Here is a 16886-nt window from a genome sequence, read left to right on the forward strand (position 1 = left end):
TATTTATAGTTTAAGAACCAGGCAAGTAAGCAAGGCAAAAAATAATTCAGTATCAATTAGAATCAATCAGGAGAAGGGGATTCCTTTAATTAAGGAGTCCAAATTTGAACGGTAAAAGGGCAGAGTTTTATTTAAGGAAAGAAAATCAAGTAACACATTGGGCAATGAAGGGTAAATACATAAGGGAAGTTTAAAAATATATGGTTAGGTAAATAAGGTAAGAAGTAAATCAACTAGTACATAGTAAATCAAGGAATCAAGGATTCGAAATCAATAATGAACCAAGTCAGAAAAAGGTCCAAATTAGACAAAGAAAGAATCAAACAAGCTCACATAATGGTAGTCTGAAATCAATCCCCAAAATTAGGGTTATTTCGAGAGGGAAAGGTCTGACTATAAAGAGTGCATAGCTTTAAACATGCGATGCTGGAATTAAACAAACAGAGTGGTCATGCAATCAAGAGTAGAAGAACATAGCTAGAAGAGAGTGTCAGATAGCATGAGAGAAATCAGAAGGTCTTGCAAAGCTTAGCAAGAATCAGAGAACATGAGACGAACTTAGAAATTAGGGTTTTTGAAATCAAACTAGTTTAGACATAGGAAACAAAACAATCGAACACAAGTGTTTTGAAAACCCCCAAAATCTAGGGTTTCCTCCATAGATTAAATGTAAAGACGAAAGCGTAGAAAATTAGGCAAAGTAAACTCAGAAAATCCAAGGAACATAAACATTTCATGGAATCATAATGAAAGAAAACACAGAAAGGAAATCACTAGCAAACCCTAGGAGGAAATACAATAAAAGAAGAATACATAGAAACCATAGTGAAAACACTTTAGGAGTTACAGCAAAGCAAAATACGGTAAGAAATCACAGTAGAACAAGTAAAATCAAGGAAACCCTAGGTGCGAGAAGACGAACAGTTTTGAAAGCAAAAACTTGAAATGACGTAAGAAATACTTTAAAACCCTCAGAAATAGCACGGATCTAAAGTAGATCTAGAGAGAAACAAGAAAACCTCGAAATGGCATAGGGTTTCAAAGAAACCCTAGAAAATGAAAAAGGCCTGGAAAAGGGGCTGGTCCGAGTCGAGATGGACTCATAAGGCTAAGACACGCCGTAGATGAGCTGGAGATGGTCGGAGATGGTCGTAGAACTTGAATTGACAAAGGTCCAGGTTCGATTCTTCGTGGCCAAGGCCATGGAACTTCAGTAATCAAGTGCGAGGAGCCTTAGGAGACTGGTGGGTGGTGAAACCACCATGGATTTAGGTCAGAAAATGGCCGGAGAAGGTGAAGGGAGCTCATCGGAGAGGCGAGGAGGTGGAAGGTTCCAGAGAGAGTGAGAGATAGAGAGATAGAGACGAGTGAGTGAATGAGAGGGGATTGGGCGGTCGTTAGGTTAAAAAAGGAAAGGACAAACGGGGGCCGTTGATTAAAACAATCAACGGCCACGATTTTAAAATGGGATCTGGGCGGGTTCGTTTAATTGGGTCTGGGTCGGGTAGAAATGAAATTGGGTTGGGAATTGGGGGGTTAGAAGTAGGCTGTAATTGAAATCAAAAAAAGGCTAAAATTAAAATAGCCATTTTTCCCTTTTGAATTTATAAAAATAGTAAAAGATGTTAAAAATCAATAAAAAAAACTGGGTTGTTAAACAATATGTAGGTATTAATTTAAAAATATTAGGAATGATTTTGTGATTAAAATGCTATTAAATCGAGAAATAGGCTAAAATTGTAATTTTATGCAATTTTAGCTTAAATTACCAAATGGACTTGTAAAATTATTTAAAAATCATATAAATTATTTTTTGTGTAAATGTGAGAATAAAATAGATTATTCACCAAAATGACAAGTTTTGGGAATAATTATTGGATTTTGTAGTGCAAAATAGGCCATAAATTGGTTTTAAAAATCTTTAAAAATTTGGAAAAAATACCAAAGCCGTTGGGGATGCTTGTATATGTATATACATGCTATTTTAAAAGTATTTTGAGCATAAAAATTCATAGGGAAAAACTGGGTATCAACCGCTGCCCCTCTTTACCCGAGGAGGATGAAAGAGTTGTCGGGTAAAGATAAGATGACCAATTTTGACCGGAATTGGCGATTGTAGAAGAATTTGACCGTGCTCTGGTTTCTGAGCTGCCTACGTATCCCTGGTTTTACAGGAATCAGGCCATATGTAGTTCAGGAACCATTGGTGGAATATGCCAATGGAAATTCGAAAAGACGGACGCGATGGTCAGATTTGAGAGATTGCGGAGAACCGTAGCGGGATCGCTTCTGCGGAGATGGTCGTGAGTCAACCGGAGTACCTGAAAATGGGCGATGTGCGCATATATTGCGTAATTCAAACATGATGCAAATTCCCGTTGGACCATGAATGTTGTCTTTGGACGGTTAGGATGACGTCCTCAGACTATGATGTCCTGGGCCATGAAGAGCATAAAATAAAGATTCGTAGGCCATGAGATGGTATTCTCGAGCTATGCAGATGGTGCCTCCGAACTATGACGCCTTCGAATAAGTTGACGATATTTTCAGCCCATGAGAAGGTGGCAATCTTTCAGCCGAATGAATGCAAAGAGTGGCAATATTTCAGCCAAGGCATGAATTTGAATGTAGGTGGCGATATTTCAGTCGAAGCGAGAATTTAAATAAAGTGGCGATATTTCAGCCATGCAGGATGGAGACAGAGCTTAGTCTCGAAAGGCAGATAGATAGCCTTATGCAATATGAAGGTAGAGCTTAACCTCGAAAGGCAGATAATAGCCTTATGCAATATGGATGGAGACAGAGCTTAGTCTCAGAAGGCAGATAGATAGCCTTATGCAATATGAAGGTAGAGCTTAACCTCGAAAGGCAGGGAGTAGCCTTATGCAAAATACAGATGGAGACATAGCTTAGTCTCGGAAGGCAGATAGATAGTCTTATGCAATATGGAGGTAGAGCTTAACCTCGGAAGGCAGATAGATAGCCTTATGTAAAATGCAGATGGAGACAGAGCTTAGTCTCGGAAGGCAGATAGATAGCCTTATGCAATATGGAGGTAGAGCTTAACCTCGAAAGGCAGAGAATAGCCTTATGCAATATGGATGGAGACAGAGCTTAGTCTCGGAAGGCAGATAGATAGCCTTATGCAAAATGCACATGGAGACAGAGCTTAGTCTCGGAAGGCAGATAGATAGACTTATGCAATATGGAGGTAGAGCTTAACCTCGGAAGGCAGAAAAGTAGCCTTATGCAAGAATGCAGATGGAGACAGAGCTTAGTCTCGAAAGGCAGAAAGTAGCCTTATGCAGCGCAGGAATGTAAAGGAGCAAATAGCAGTAATTTTCTTAGTTGATAGGCGGTTGCGATATCATGACTGGTGGGGAATGTTGAGTGTAGATAGTAGACCTTTGTGAGTTGAGTGATTGTTTCGAGGGTTTCGACTTTGAAGAGTGAATGCGTTTTGCATTGCGATTTGAGTTCCTGCATCCAAAACAAATCGTGAGTTCTGTAGAGGGGAAAGGTTAGTTCGTATCCCTTGGCTCTTGACATTACGTATCATTGGGGTAGTGTCGCTAAACGATGGTGATGCAAATGATATTTGTGCATGACTTAGTAAATGCAAGTATATATATATAAATGATTTTATTTTGGATGAACCAACAACTGCAACGTGGTTCAAGACGCAGCGACCTTGCTTGCTCCGGAATTTTGAGGGTACTCCTCAAAATTATGCCCCAGTTTACTGGGCTGGCGCTGCTGGCGGCTGTGTTGGATAACTGAACGCGGAATGATTCCAGAATTTTGAGGGCCCTCCTCAAAATTCTGCCCCAGTTTATCGTGTTGGTGCTGCTGAAAACTGACAAACTGACTTCGGAATTTTGAGGGTCCTCCTCAAAATTCTGCCCCAGTTCCAATAGCGGGGGAAAATGGGATTTTTATTAAAATGTGACCAAACCCATAGGGCTGCCTACGTATCCCCTCTTAAATGGGAATCAGGTCAGGCGTAGTTCAAATTACATCATGGAGAAAAGCATATGACCAAATGAAGTATCTCTTTACTGCGTCTGAGTTGATTGGCTTCGGCCAGACTTTCCCATCCATTTTTGCGAGAATGAGGGCTCCCCCGGTTAGAACCCGGTGAACCATGTATGGACCCTGCCAATTGGGAGAGAATTTCCCTTTGGCTTCATCTTGATATGGAAATATCTTCTTCAACACTAGCTGTCATGGTGTAAACTTCCTTGGTTTAACTCTCTTGTTGAAGGCTCTGGACATTCTGTTCTGGTATAACTGACCGTGATAGACAACATTCATTCTCCTTCCATCTATGAGGGATAATTGCTCGTAGCGACCTTTTACCCATTTTGTGTCATCTAACTCGGCTTCTTGTATGATCCTTAATGATGGAATTTCTACTTCAGAGGGAATGACCGCCTTTATACCATAAACTAGCATGTAGGGAGTTGCCCCGGTTGATGTGCGGACTGTGGTACGATAACCCAATAAGGCGAATGGCAACTTCTCCTGTCATTGTTTGTGCCTCTCGATCATCTTCCTTAGTATCTTCTTGATGTTTTTGTTGGCCGCTTCTACGGCTCCATTCATCTGTGGTCTATAAGCCGTAGAGCTTTTGTGTCTGATCTTGAAAGTCTCACACATTGTTTTCATCAGGTCGCTGTTAATATTGGAACCGTTGTCGGTGATGATTGACTCTGGAATTCCGAACCGACAAACAATACAGTCGTGGACGAAATCTGCTACCACCTTCTTGGTAACTGCTTTGTATGATGTTGCTTCAACCCATTTAGTAAAATAATCAATTGCTACTAAGATGAACCTATGCCCGTTTGACGCGGGAGCCTCGATTGGACCGATAACATCCATTCACCAAGCGGCGAACGGCCATGGTGAGCTTGTTGCATTAAGCTCGTTTGGAGGCACTCTTATCATATCTGCATGTATCTGACAGCTTGTTGCATTAAGCTCGTTTGGAGGCACTCTTATCATATCTGCATATTGTTAGTGCATGGGAACCTGAGCTTGGCGGATACCGGGTAATGCTGACCGGTTTCTAATACCAGGACTGCTCCTATGCCAACTCCTTTGAAATTTGCAGCTCCGTTGAAAAACAACCTCCAACCATCATAGGATTCTGCAATATCTTCTCCTATGAAAGATACCTCTTCATCGGGAAAATACGTTTTTAGGGGCTCGTATTCTCCATCTATGGGATTCTCGGCGAGATGGTCCGCCAAGGCTTGCCCTTTGATTGCTTTCTGGGTTACGTAAATAATGTCGAATTCACTTAGCAGGATCTGCCACTTGGCGAGCTTGTCAGTGGGCATGGGCTTCTGGAAGATATACTTTAGAGGGTCCATTCTGGATATGAGATAAGTAGTGTAAGCACATAAGTAATGCCTCAACTTCTGCGCGACCCAAGTCAGAGCACAGCAAGCGCGTTCTAAAAGAGAATACCGGGCCTCGTACGGTGTGAACTTCTTACTGAGATAGTAAATGCCTTGCTCCTTTCTCCCTGTTCCATCATGTTGCCCCAAAACACAACGAAATGCTCCATCCAACACTGTGAGATAGAGCAAGAGGGGTCTCCCTGGTTCAGGCGGAACCAAGACTGGCGGCGTAGACAAGTATTCCTTGATTTTGTCAAAAGCCTTTTGACATTCATCGGTCCATTTGGTGGCGGCATCCTTCTTCAGCATTTTGAAGATGGGTTCACAAATGACAGTGGACTGAGCTATGAATCGATTGATATAGTTGAGTCTTCCCAGGAAACTCATCACGTCCTTCTTGTTCTTTGGCGGCGGCAATTCTTGGATAGCTTTGACCTTTGATGGATCCAATTCTATTCCTCGACGGCTCACGATGAAACCCAATAATATTCCAGCAGGAACCCGAATGCACACTTGGCGGGATTCAGTTTCAAATTGTACCTTCTCAACTTGTTGAAGAACTTTCGCAAGTCTTCCATATGATTTGCAGCTTTCCTGGATTTGATGATGACGTCATCCACATACACCTCGATCTCTTTGTGTATCATGTCTTGAAAGATGGTGGTCATGGATCTCATGTAGGTAGCACCAGCATTTTTCAATCCAAACGGCATCATTCTATAACAGTACATCCCACATGGCATGATAAACGCCATTTTCTCTGCATCTTCTTCATCCATCCATATCTGATGGTACCCAGCGAAACAATCAACGAATGACTGCAGCTCATGCTTGGCGCAGTTGTCGATCAAGATGTGTATATTCGGCAAAGGAAAGTTGTCTTTGGGACTGGCCCGGTTGAGATCTCGGTAGTCAACACAGACTCTAACCTTCCCATCCTTCTTTGGTACCGGCACGATGTTGGCTAACCATGTCGGATATTCTACCACCCTGAGAACCCTGGCTTTGACTTGCTTAGTAACCTCTTCTTTAATCTTCAAACTCATGTCTGGCTTGAACTTCCTGAGCTTCTGCTTTACCGGCGGACATGTAGGATTTGTTGGCAACTTGTGAGCCACAATGGATGTCCTGAGACCGGTAATATCATCATACGACCAGACGAAGATATCCTCATATTCTTTTAAGAGCTCTGTGTACTCTTTCTTTTCTGATGGTGACAAATGTATGCTGATACATGTTTCCTTGACATTCTCTGCGTCTCCCAGATTAACAACCTCAGTTTCGTCCAAGTTGGACTTAGGCCTGTTCTCAAAATTCTCGACCTCTATGACAATTTGTTCTGGTATTTCATCCTCTTCTGAATCTATGTCCGTTTGTCGCATTGCCTCGTTGCAAGTTACGGCCGTTGGTTCATCATCAAGATACGTAATAGTAATGTTGTGTAAAAATAAGATAAATGGTAGAGAAAATAAATGAGAGCGAGATATAAAGATAAACTCGGAAAATGTTTTTGATTAAATTCATAACTATTTGAAACCTCGGAGCTCTTTTCGAAAGTAAAGACAATGCGGAAAAGTAAAATCAACTAAATAAAATGAGATGCATATGCGTCGTTTAGCCTTGCTACCCCGAGGCTCTCCGGGCTGCGGTGGTCCTGACTGACCAATTGGTGAGGTGTTCCCCTCGGTTCACAGCTTGAATGGAAGGGCCTTCCTCCCCTTCCTCCTCGAAGATAACACAACAATCCATATCATCTTCCAGAAATAGGTTCTTTATTGCTGCTAGTGCCTTGTCTTCCTATGATCCGTACAAAGTGTCGGCTAGCTGAAACGTTTGCTCCAACTGAGGTATAGGGTGCTCCAACGGATAGTATGGTCCGCGCCATAGAGGTGACCAGTGGTTGAACTCCTCCAAAGTGTACTCATACCCTAGGCCAAAAGTGGTACCGTGCTTCTTCAGCTTGATAGGTTTGGTGATACCCTGCAGGTTCTTGCCAAGTCCTTTTCCGGGTTCATACCCGCTCCAATTCAGGATGTTTTCGATCTTGTTATCCCACCACTTGTCTTTGTCTACAGCATTGACCCGCTCGATGTGGTGGTACGTTTCTCATCCTATCCTTCTTCAACCCCCGATCATCGGAAAGGTTTGGCGACTGTATATAGGGTTGCTATCGTCGCCATGAATGATTACGTCCTAATGATTCCATTCAATTTTTCAGCTTGATGCAAAGTTGATGCTACAGCCCTGGCGGCGTGGATCTAGGGTCATCCCAGCAACAAATTGTAGGATGCTGGTACGTCAATGACTTGGAACTCGACATCAAACTAGGTGGGTCCCATCTGTAGGCATAGGCTAATTTCTCCAATGGTGGACCTTTAAGATCCATCAAAAGCTTTGACACTGATATCCCCGTCTTTGACCTCGTGCAATCCCTTACCCAATGTCTTGAGAGTTATCAATGGACAAATGTTGAGGCTGGATCCCCCATCAACCAAGATTCTGGTGATGAAATGATCTTCGCATTGCACAGTGATATGCAACGCCTTGTTGTGACTAAGCCCTTCTGGTGGTAACTCATCCTCGTGGAAGGTGATCTTGTGGCTTTCCAGCACCTGTCCCACCATATTCGCCATTTCGCCTCCTGTTATGTTGCTGGGAACATAAGCTTCACTTAGTATCTTCATTAAGGCATTTTTATGTGTCTCAGAGCTTTGCAGAAGGGCCAAGATAGAGATTTGTGCCGGTGTTTTGTTCAGCTATTCAACGACTGAGTACTCCTTGGCCTGTATCTTTCTCCAAATGTCATCGGGCCCAATTTCGACAGGACGTCCAGAGGCTTGCTTGCTGGACTCGACTAAATGTTCTAGGGTGTATACCCTGCCTATTCTAGTTATGCCCTGTACGGCGACCACTTCTCCGGTATGTGTCTTACCTTTCCTTCTAGCCTCAGCTGTGTAATCCCAAGGTATGGCATTCGATTTGAATGGGGTCATGTCTGTCATGGAAACCGAAATGGGCACCCTTGGAGGTAACACAGCAACTTCAAACGGTGCGGGTGCCTTTGGAATCCCAAACTCAACCTTAATCGGTTTTGGCACCTTTGCAAGCGGTGCTTCAAACTCGAGTGGCATAGACACATTTACCACATCCTCCTTAGAAGGCTAAATCTGAACAACAATGGGATTGAGGGTAACGCTAACTTCTTAGGTTCATAACCTTCAGCTATCAACCCGATTGACCCTTTGGGGTCCCAATCGTCTTCAATCTTAATCATATGGATGCCCCTGCCGTTGTGGTCAGGCAGGGGGTTGTTGCGGACCTTAGGAGCGGGCTCCTTTGCTATAATGATCTTGTTGTCAATCAGGTTCTGAATCTTGTCTTTCAACGAGTGACACTCATCGATGGTATGGACTTTCATCCCGGAATGGTATACGCAAGTCTTGTTTGGGTTGATCCATTGGGAAGGATTTTCTGGAGTTACGGCTGGAATAGGGGTAACGTAACTGGCTGCTTTGAGTTTTTCATATAATTGGTCAATTGGCTCGGCTATGGTGGTATATTGTCTGGGAGATTTACGGTCGAAGTTTAGTGTAGGTCGGGGAAAGTTTTGGTGGGTAGGAGGTGATGGGTAGTGAGAAGGTTGGGAGTTGTATGCTTGGTATATGGGTGCGGGTTGAGAATATCTGGGTGAAGTGGGTTGATACGTAGGTAGTGGAGGTGATTGGTAAGCAAGTGGTGGAATTTGGTAAGTGAGTGATAGTGCTTGGTAGTTTAGGGTAGGTTGATATGTGAGTGGAGCTGAGGGATAGGTTTGGTACTTCATAGGGGAATTGTTTCTTTGCGCAGCCATCACAGAATTCATGTCCTTTTTCTTTGACGTGCCACCAGACTGTAAAGCCTTGTTGGTAGCTTACAATGCCTCGAGGTTAGTGACCATACCGTTTTTTATGCCTTCTTCAATCCTTTCTCCCAACTTGATTATGTCACAGAACTTTTGGCCCTCTATTAGCATCAGCCTCTCGTAGTATTGCGGATCCTGAGCACGGACGAAAAACCTGTTCATTTTTTCTTCCTCCAAGGCCGGTCTGACCTTAGCAGCTTCTGACCACCAACGAGTAGCATATTTGCGAAAGGTATCTGTAGGTTTCTTCTTGAGATTCTATATATAGAACACATCTGGTGCGTTCTCAGTGTTGAACCTAAACCGGTCCATAAAGTCAGACGCCATGTTCACCCAACTAGTCCATTTCTTTGCATCCTGGCTAATATACCATGATAAAGCATCACCCTTCAAACTCCTCATGAACAGCTTCATGCGAATTTTCTCGTCCCTTCCGACTCCTACCAGCTTATCACAATATATTCTAAGGTGGGCCCTGGGATCACCTGTACTGTCGAACATTTCGAACTTGGGAGGTTTGTACCCCTCCGGGAGTTCGACATTTGGCTGAACACAAAGATCTTCATAGTTCAAGCCTCCCTAGACCCGGCTGGTTAACCTCTTGAGCTCAGCAGCTAAATTCTGAATGAGGGAGTCTTTGCTGTCTGATTCAGGTGTATCTAAGATAGGCTAGGCATAGTGGGGTATAGTATCCACAAAGATGGGAGCGTTCTGGTCGTTTGTCGCATTTTGGGGTTCGGGAATGAGCAGTGGAGTGTTGTTGCAAGTGTTGCAGGCTTGGGTATGAGCGGGTTGCGCTGGTGATGGTGTAGTATGGTTCTGGTTGTTGGCATCAGCAGCGGCAAGAGTGATTGATAGACTTGCCAGGTTTCGAACTTGTTCCAATTCTTCTCGAAATCTCAGCAAAGTTTTCTCAAGATGAGCAGCAGTTTCCTTAGTATTGAAGCGTTCTGAGAGGTTTCCTCGATTTCCTTTCTAGCACTGGTATCTCCCATTTTGTCTTTGTTCCTGTTTCTGGTAGGACGCGGAAGAGGAGGAGGTGGAGGGCCCTTGGATCTTGTTGAGTATGCTGATGGTGCCAGAATGCATGAACTAACCTTTGGGGAGGGGAATAAAAATAAAGAAAAATAAAAAAGGTAATAAGTTAGTGCGGGTTGTGAGAAGAAAATATTGTAATATTTAAACACATTGTGCAAGAATATAAATCGCGTCCTAATTTGGGTGCCTCGTTGTGCCTGAGGTAGGCCTAGCAACAAATTAACTTGGAGAACTTATAATGCTAAATGCCTCATTTTATTGATGAAAAATAAGATGACTCCAAAGCGATGCTAAATAATGGAAAATAAAATGTCACTAGTGGCCATCGGCCTTATTACATGATTGGAAGCAAAATAAAAGACTCCTAACTACTTGGTCCCAGACGGACCTTCCCTAGATCCGGTATTTTTGCCTCCCTCGTACAGCTGCACCAGCTCGCGCAGTCCTAGCAACAAGTAAGCTCGGGCCAGGTGCCCACCTTCATTACCCTCAGCATTCTGATAATCGTCGATCCTCTTCAGAAATTTACCTTCCAATTCCACTAAGCCTCGTTCCAGATACTCCAGCCGGTTGTTGGCGTTGACAACCATATCCTTCCACTCGTTGATCAGCTTCTCGCGGGCTTCCTGTATTTCCCGGTGCTCATTCTCGCATTCTCGTATTCTTTTGCACAGTTGATTGTATTTAACCTTTGCTGCAGTCTTTTCATCAATAAGCCTATGACCATGGACAAACCCTGGGTGACCCAAACCAACGTGATCATCCTCCAACCAACCCAAATAGTGCGGCACACATCCGGCATGATACCTGTCTGGTTCGAGGGATTCCCTTCCCAAAACAAGCTTGCAGTGCCACATGTGCTGAGCTTGACACCTGTGTGGGCTATCATCATCCTGAAAGTCGGCTCTAAAGTGACTCATTTTGTCGACCCTTGGTATGATTTGTTTCCTCCCTGCTTGTCTTATAACTCGGAGGGGGACATAAGGGTAAGTTCCTCTCAAGCTAATGAGTATAAGGAACGGTGCATCCCGAGATCAAACAATAAATTCCCCGGTTGGGAACCACTCATACATCCATTATACATGCTCTTCTTTCAGATTCTCAAGCAGCTCTACCCATCCACTGGCGTCTTCTGGCTGAGCAAACATATTGGGCATAAAGTTCATTCGCTTTGGGAGATGAAAAGCTATATGGTCATCCCAATCCTTGCGTATGATTTCCTGTCTGTAGTCGCATTTCTGAAGGTGTTCTATGAGCCAAAGTTGAAGTAAAAAGTTGCACCCTTCAAAGTGCGGGGCTCCTTGTTGACACTTTTCCAAAGCCCAGTATATTTCAGCAACGATCATGGGTACTATGTTGAAAGTTTGCCCATTAATACCCTCCATTAAAGTCGTGGTCACCATGGCTAGTCTGGTATGGATCCTAGCCTTCTTCATAGGGAAAATTATAATGCCCAAGAAGCAAAACATGAACACAAAGACCCTTCTATGTATGTGTCCCAAAGAAGTGAGGGCAAACTCGTCCATGTAGGTGCGATAGGACTTGTTGTGGCCATATCTCTCGTACAAGAAGTCAAATGGTATGTAGGAGTCCTTCAAGAAAGAGAGGTCGGGATTTTTCTTGAGTCCCATCATCTTAAGAAAGCCTCTAATTTTGCGGTTTTCCATCATAAGCAAACCCGGAGTCTCCCAGGGAATACCAGCTAGGCCCCCTATTTCTTCTAGCAAAGGGGTCATTTCCAAGTCTCTAAAGCAGAACACTGATCGATCACTATTCCAAAACAAAGTGGCAACCTCAATGATCTTGTTGTTGGGCTGGATTTCCAGAAGTGAGGGCAAATTTCCTAAGTATTTGCGGACGAGTGTCTGCTCACTGGAGTGAAGATCTTCCCACCAATTTAACAGCCTTGGATGAATGTTGGATACCATACCGAATTTGGGGACCTCGTGCCTTATTTTCTGCAAAATAAAGTGTTAGGACCTTAACCCCACCAGACTCGACTATTTGAATCAATAATTAGCAAAAGGCATTTAGTTCTCCAAATAAATTCACATAACGTGGAGGTGTCTGTTTGGGTTTTAGGAAACCCGATGGACTTTGGTTTAGGCTATCTTAAGGAGTCATTATGTGGACAACATAACTGACTCGGCTAGGGTTGACCATGATGCATGAACAGTTTCAAGGGAATATGGTTTCTACTTTTGAAGTGCTAAACAAGGTACCCTTGAGTGGACAACTCAACAGGGAAAGGCGCAGAACCATCGACTACACCGTTGATCGACTGATTTTACCGCAAATATGCCTTTGCCACATTTAGGCGGTTTATAACATCGAAAGGGTGCAACTACTCATTATAAGCGTTGCTATAGGATTTGTTTTGGCACGAGTGAAATATGATGTTGAGGAATGCAGTTATAACAATGAGACAAATTGCATGTATTTTCACGTTCATAAAGTAAAGATTACAATAAATGCTCAGTAATTACAACAGAATTGAAATAATAAGGCAGTAAAAGAAGAAATTAAAAGGAAAGAAAAATAATAATAAATGCTCATTAATTACAATAAATGCTCAGTAATTACAACAGAATTGAAATAATAAGGCAGTAAAAGAAGAAATTAAAAGGAAAGAATAATTACAATAAATGCTTAGTAATTACAACAGAATTGAAATAATAAGGCAGTAAAAGAAGAAATTAAAAGGAAAGAAAAACATGAAGAGCCAAGTTAGTATTTTGATGAAATAATTAAAGACAGAAGGTAAATGCAATTAAGGAAGCAATAAAGTCACAAAGCACGTAGTGGTAAAAGCCTTAAAGGTTTCCCCAGCGGAGTCGTCATGTTGTTGACGCCCCCTTTTTCCCTCCTAAAAGAAGGCGAAATCGGGTTTTCGACATTATGGGCAAAACAACTCTTATTCCCTTTTGAGGAATCGGGTTATGGAATTTGAAGAGTCACCACCTAATGATTATAGTGCATTAGGACACTTTTAGAGAAAAGAAGAAGATTTTTTTTGGAAGAAAACCAGAGTTCGGGTAAGGGCTTGAGATTATCTCGAGGGGAAGGTGTTAGGCACCCCTCAAGATCCACTAGTGTGGTTCCCAGCCGTACTTAGTTGTGACTTTAAGAAGAGTAGAAGTAACAGTCAATGTTTGCACATAAGGAATACAAATAAGTTAAAAAGTTTTGAAAGAAAAGCGAGAGAAAAAAACATAAATGGTTTTGGAAAGAAAAGATTGATTGAAGAAAACATTACTTTTAAGAGTATATCACATCGTATAAATAAAGAAAAAGGTCCTAGGTTTAAATACAATATGGATCACCTTGGTGCAATACCCAGAAATCATTCTCACACGAGATATTAGCACACTGGTCATCATATCCATATTCTACCCTTCCCACCCCGTCAAGGTATTAAACGCGATTAGTCTCGTTTACTTATTGCATGCTAATACCCGTCCCGACCTATCAGTCCCGGGGTATTAGGACTTCTAATCCTAAAAGGGGGAAGAAAAGGGATAGAGGCATATATGGAGTTTCAAAAGGATAAAAAGACTAGGGCGTCAATCAAAACAAGTAGCAAGTAATGGGGAATAAACAAACATACAAAGGCTTCACATAACCCCTTTGAATCACATAGCAACTAGTTTAGCATGACTTGCACGTACTGATTTGGTCTTTAAAGTTAAGAAATTAAGAGGCGGACGAATCGGTTTAACACATAAAGTTGGATAAAAAGTCTGCATCAAGCCCCCTCGGATTTGATTGTTAGTTATTGAGGTCTTAATGCAGAAGAGTTTAAAAGAAAATAAAGACTGCAGTAAGTTTATAAACGAATTTGAAATCAGCGGATTGTTTGAGTAGGAAAAGGGAATGCAGAAGAGTTGTGAAAGAGTTTCAAAGGCAAGAATATCTTTAAGAAAAGAGTGAGTTACAGGACTGTTTTAAAAGACAATTTCAGGGACTGAGTAAAACGTTTAGGCAGAGTGTTTAAAAGAACTGTTCAGGAAAAGATGCAGATTTGAAGAGTTTAAAAAGCATACTGGTTTACAAGAGTTTTATTGAAAGCATTACATCAAGACATTAAGGACCAGTCAACGGACTGTTACTGCTTAAACGAATCAGACAGGTTTGAGACGAAACCCTATAGGCATGGTACCTATACTTGATTTTAAGGCCTATTAAAGAGTTGGTAAATAGATGAATGTTTAATTACCCTGTAGTTTGCCTAACGCATATGCATTTCCTATAGGCATGGTTTCTATATGAAATTGATTACATGAATGTTAGAATCCTATAGGCAGGATCTCTAGTGATTCGCAATATGATTAAACGTTAAATCCTATAGGCATGGTATCTTGGTGACTGAATTAGGAACATTAAACAAACCTATAGGCAGGATTTCTAGTAAAATTTAAAGCACAAAAGACCTATAGGCATGATCTCTACCCTTTGATTTATGCAGGCAACATAAACCCCTCCCACGCCCTTTACTAATATTTTCCCCGAGTTTCTTTTACAAAGTTATTACAGAACTGGAAGGAAAAGACTAAAAAATAAATACATCAAAACTACAGACAGATCCGAGGAAGCCCAATGCAACCTTAATGTCCAACACATGCGTTTCACCAAATCCAGATTCCAGATCCAAGGCCTTCTCCTTACTCAGAATGTTTTCAAAGTTCCAGGAGTCTTAAGAACTCTAGGCAATGCTTAACACTCTGAGTAATTATAATAGCAACAGAGTAGTGCAGTATGGAAATGCCAGCCCTCAGGCATCCAAGTTCAGAGGGAGCTCAAGGGTCCCAAAGCATGGCTTACCAGAGGGGGGCAAAACTTAAGGAACTAGGAGTAAGTGTAAAGTGTGGGGAGTTGAGGGAATCAGAGCAAAGGGTGGTCATACCCAGCCATGAGTATAGGCTGGCACATCCCTGACCCTTTACTTGATCCAAACAAATAAAGAGCAGACTTTTTAAAGTCAGACTTGAGCCTGGATGGTGATTAGGACACTACCAGACTCTAGTCAAGGCTCAGCACATAAAGGGGGAAGAAGGGAATGGGACTGATTTGAGTAAGGTTCAAGAGAACCTGGTCCCAGGTCATGGATAGCAATGGGATGCTACCCTAACCTAGAACAGTACTCACACATAAGGGGTCAAAGGGAAAGGGTTCACATGGAAAGCATGTATAGAAAAACATCAAGGAAGGGAAAGAAAGCATAACAGAACTTAAAGGTGCAGAAACACGAAGAAAGAACATAACAGACTAAAGTATAGCTACAGAATGCAGGAAAGCACAATACAAAATATAGTGAGGGACATGTGAAAAGGAGAAGTAAACACATAGTTTTGGAGAATGTTATTTAACTTATGGAGACATACCAGTTGCAACTTTCAAACAACAGAACAAACAAAGCAACAAAACAGCCAGAGAGTCCACTCAAGCCTCAGCAAAAAACACTTGAGAAAAGCAAGCAAGATTCTATAGTCTAGTCTTGGCTTTCAGCCGACTAGACACAACAGTAGTACTAATAGTGGTAAAGAGAAGAGAGTTTTTAGTGTGTGTGTGTTTTTGAACTCAGTTGTTCGTCTGTTTAAGGAAAAAAGAGCAGGGTATTTATAGTTTAAGAACCAGGCAAGTAAGCAAGGCAAAGAATAATTCAGTATCAATTAGAATCAATCAGGAGAAGGGGATTCCTTTAATTAAGGAGTCCAAATTTGAACGGTAAAAGGGCAGAGTTTTATTTAAGGAAAGAAAATCAAGTAACACATTGGGCAATGAAGGGTAAATACATAAAGGAAGTTTAAAAATACACGGTTAGGTAAATAAGGTAAAAGTAAATCAACTAGTACATAGTAAATCAAGGAATCAAAAATTCGAAATCAATAATGAACCAAGTCAGAAAAAGGTCAAAATTATCAAACAAGCTCACATAATGGTAGTCTGAAATCAATCCCCAAAATTAGGGTTATTTCGAGAGGGAAAGGTCTGACTATAAAGAGTGCATAGCTTTAAACATGCGACGCTGGAATTAAACAAACAGAGTGGTCATGCAATCAAGAGTAGTAGAACATAGCTAGAAGAGAGTGTCAGATAGCATGAGAGAAATCAGAAGGTCTTGCAAAGCTTAGCAAGAATCAGAGAATATGAGACGAACTTAGAAATTAGGGTTTTTGAAATCAAACTAGTTTAGACACAGGAAGCAAAACAATCGCACACAAGTGTTTTGAAAACCCCCAAAATCTAGGGTTTCCTCCATAGATTAAATGTAAAGACGAAAGCATAGAAAATCAGGCAAAGTAAACTCAGAAAATCCAAGGAACATAAACATTTCATGGAATCATAATGAAAGAAAACACGGTAAAGGAAATCACTAGCAAACCCTAGGAGGAAATACAGTAAAAGAAAATACATAGAAACCATAGTGAAAACACTTAGGAGTTACAGCAAAGCAAAATACGGTAAGAAATCACAGTGGAACAAGTAAAAATCAAGGAAATCCTAGGTTCGAGAAGACGAACAGTTTTGAAAGCAAAAAC

Source organism: Nicotiana tabacum, chromosome 22 (assembly GCF_000715075.1).
Source record: "Nicotiana tabacum cultivar K326 chromosome 22, ASM71507v2, whole genome shotgun sequence".
Lineage (NCBI taxonomy): Eukaryota > Viridiplantae > Streptophyta > Magnoliopsida > Solanales > Solanaceae > Nicotiana > Nicotiana tabacum.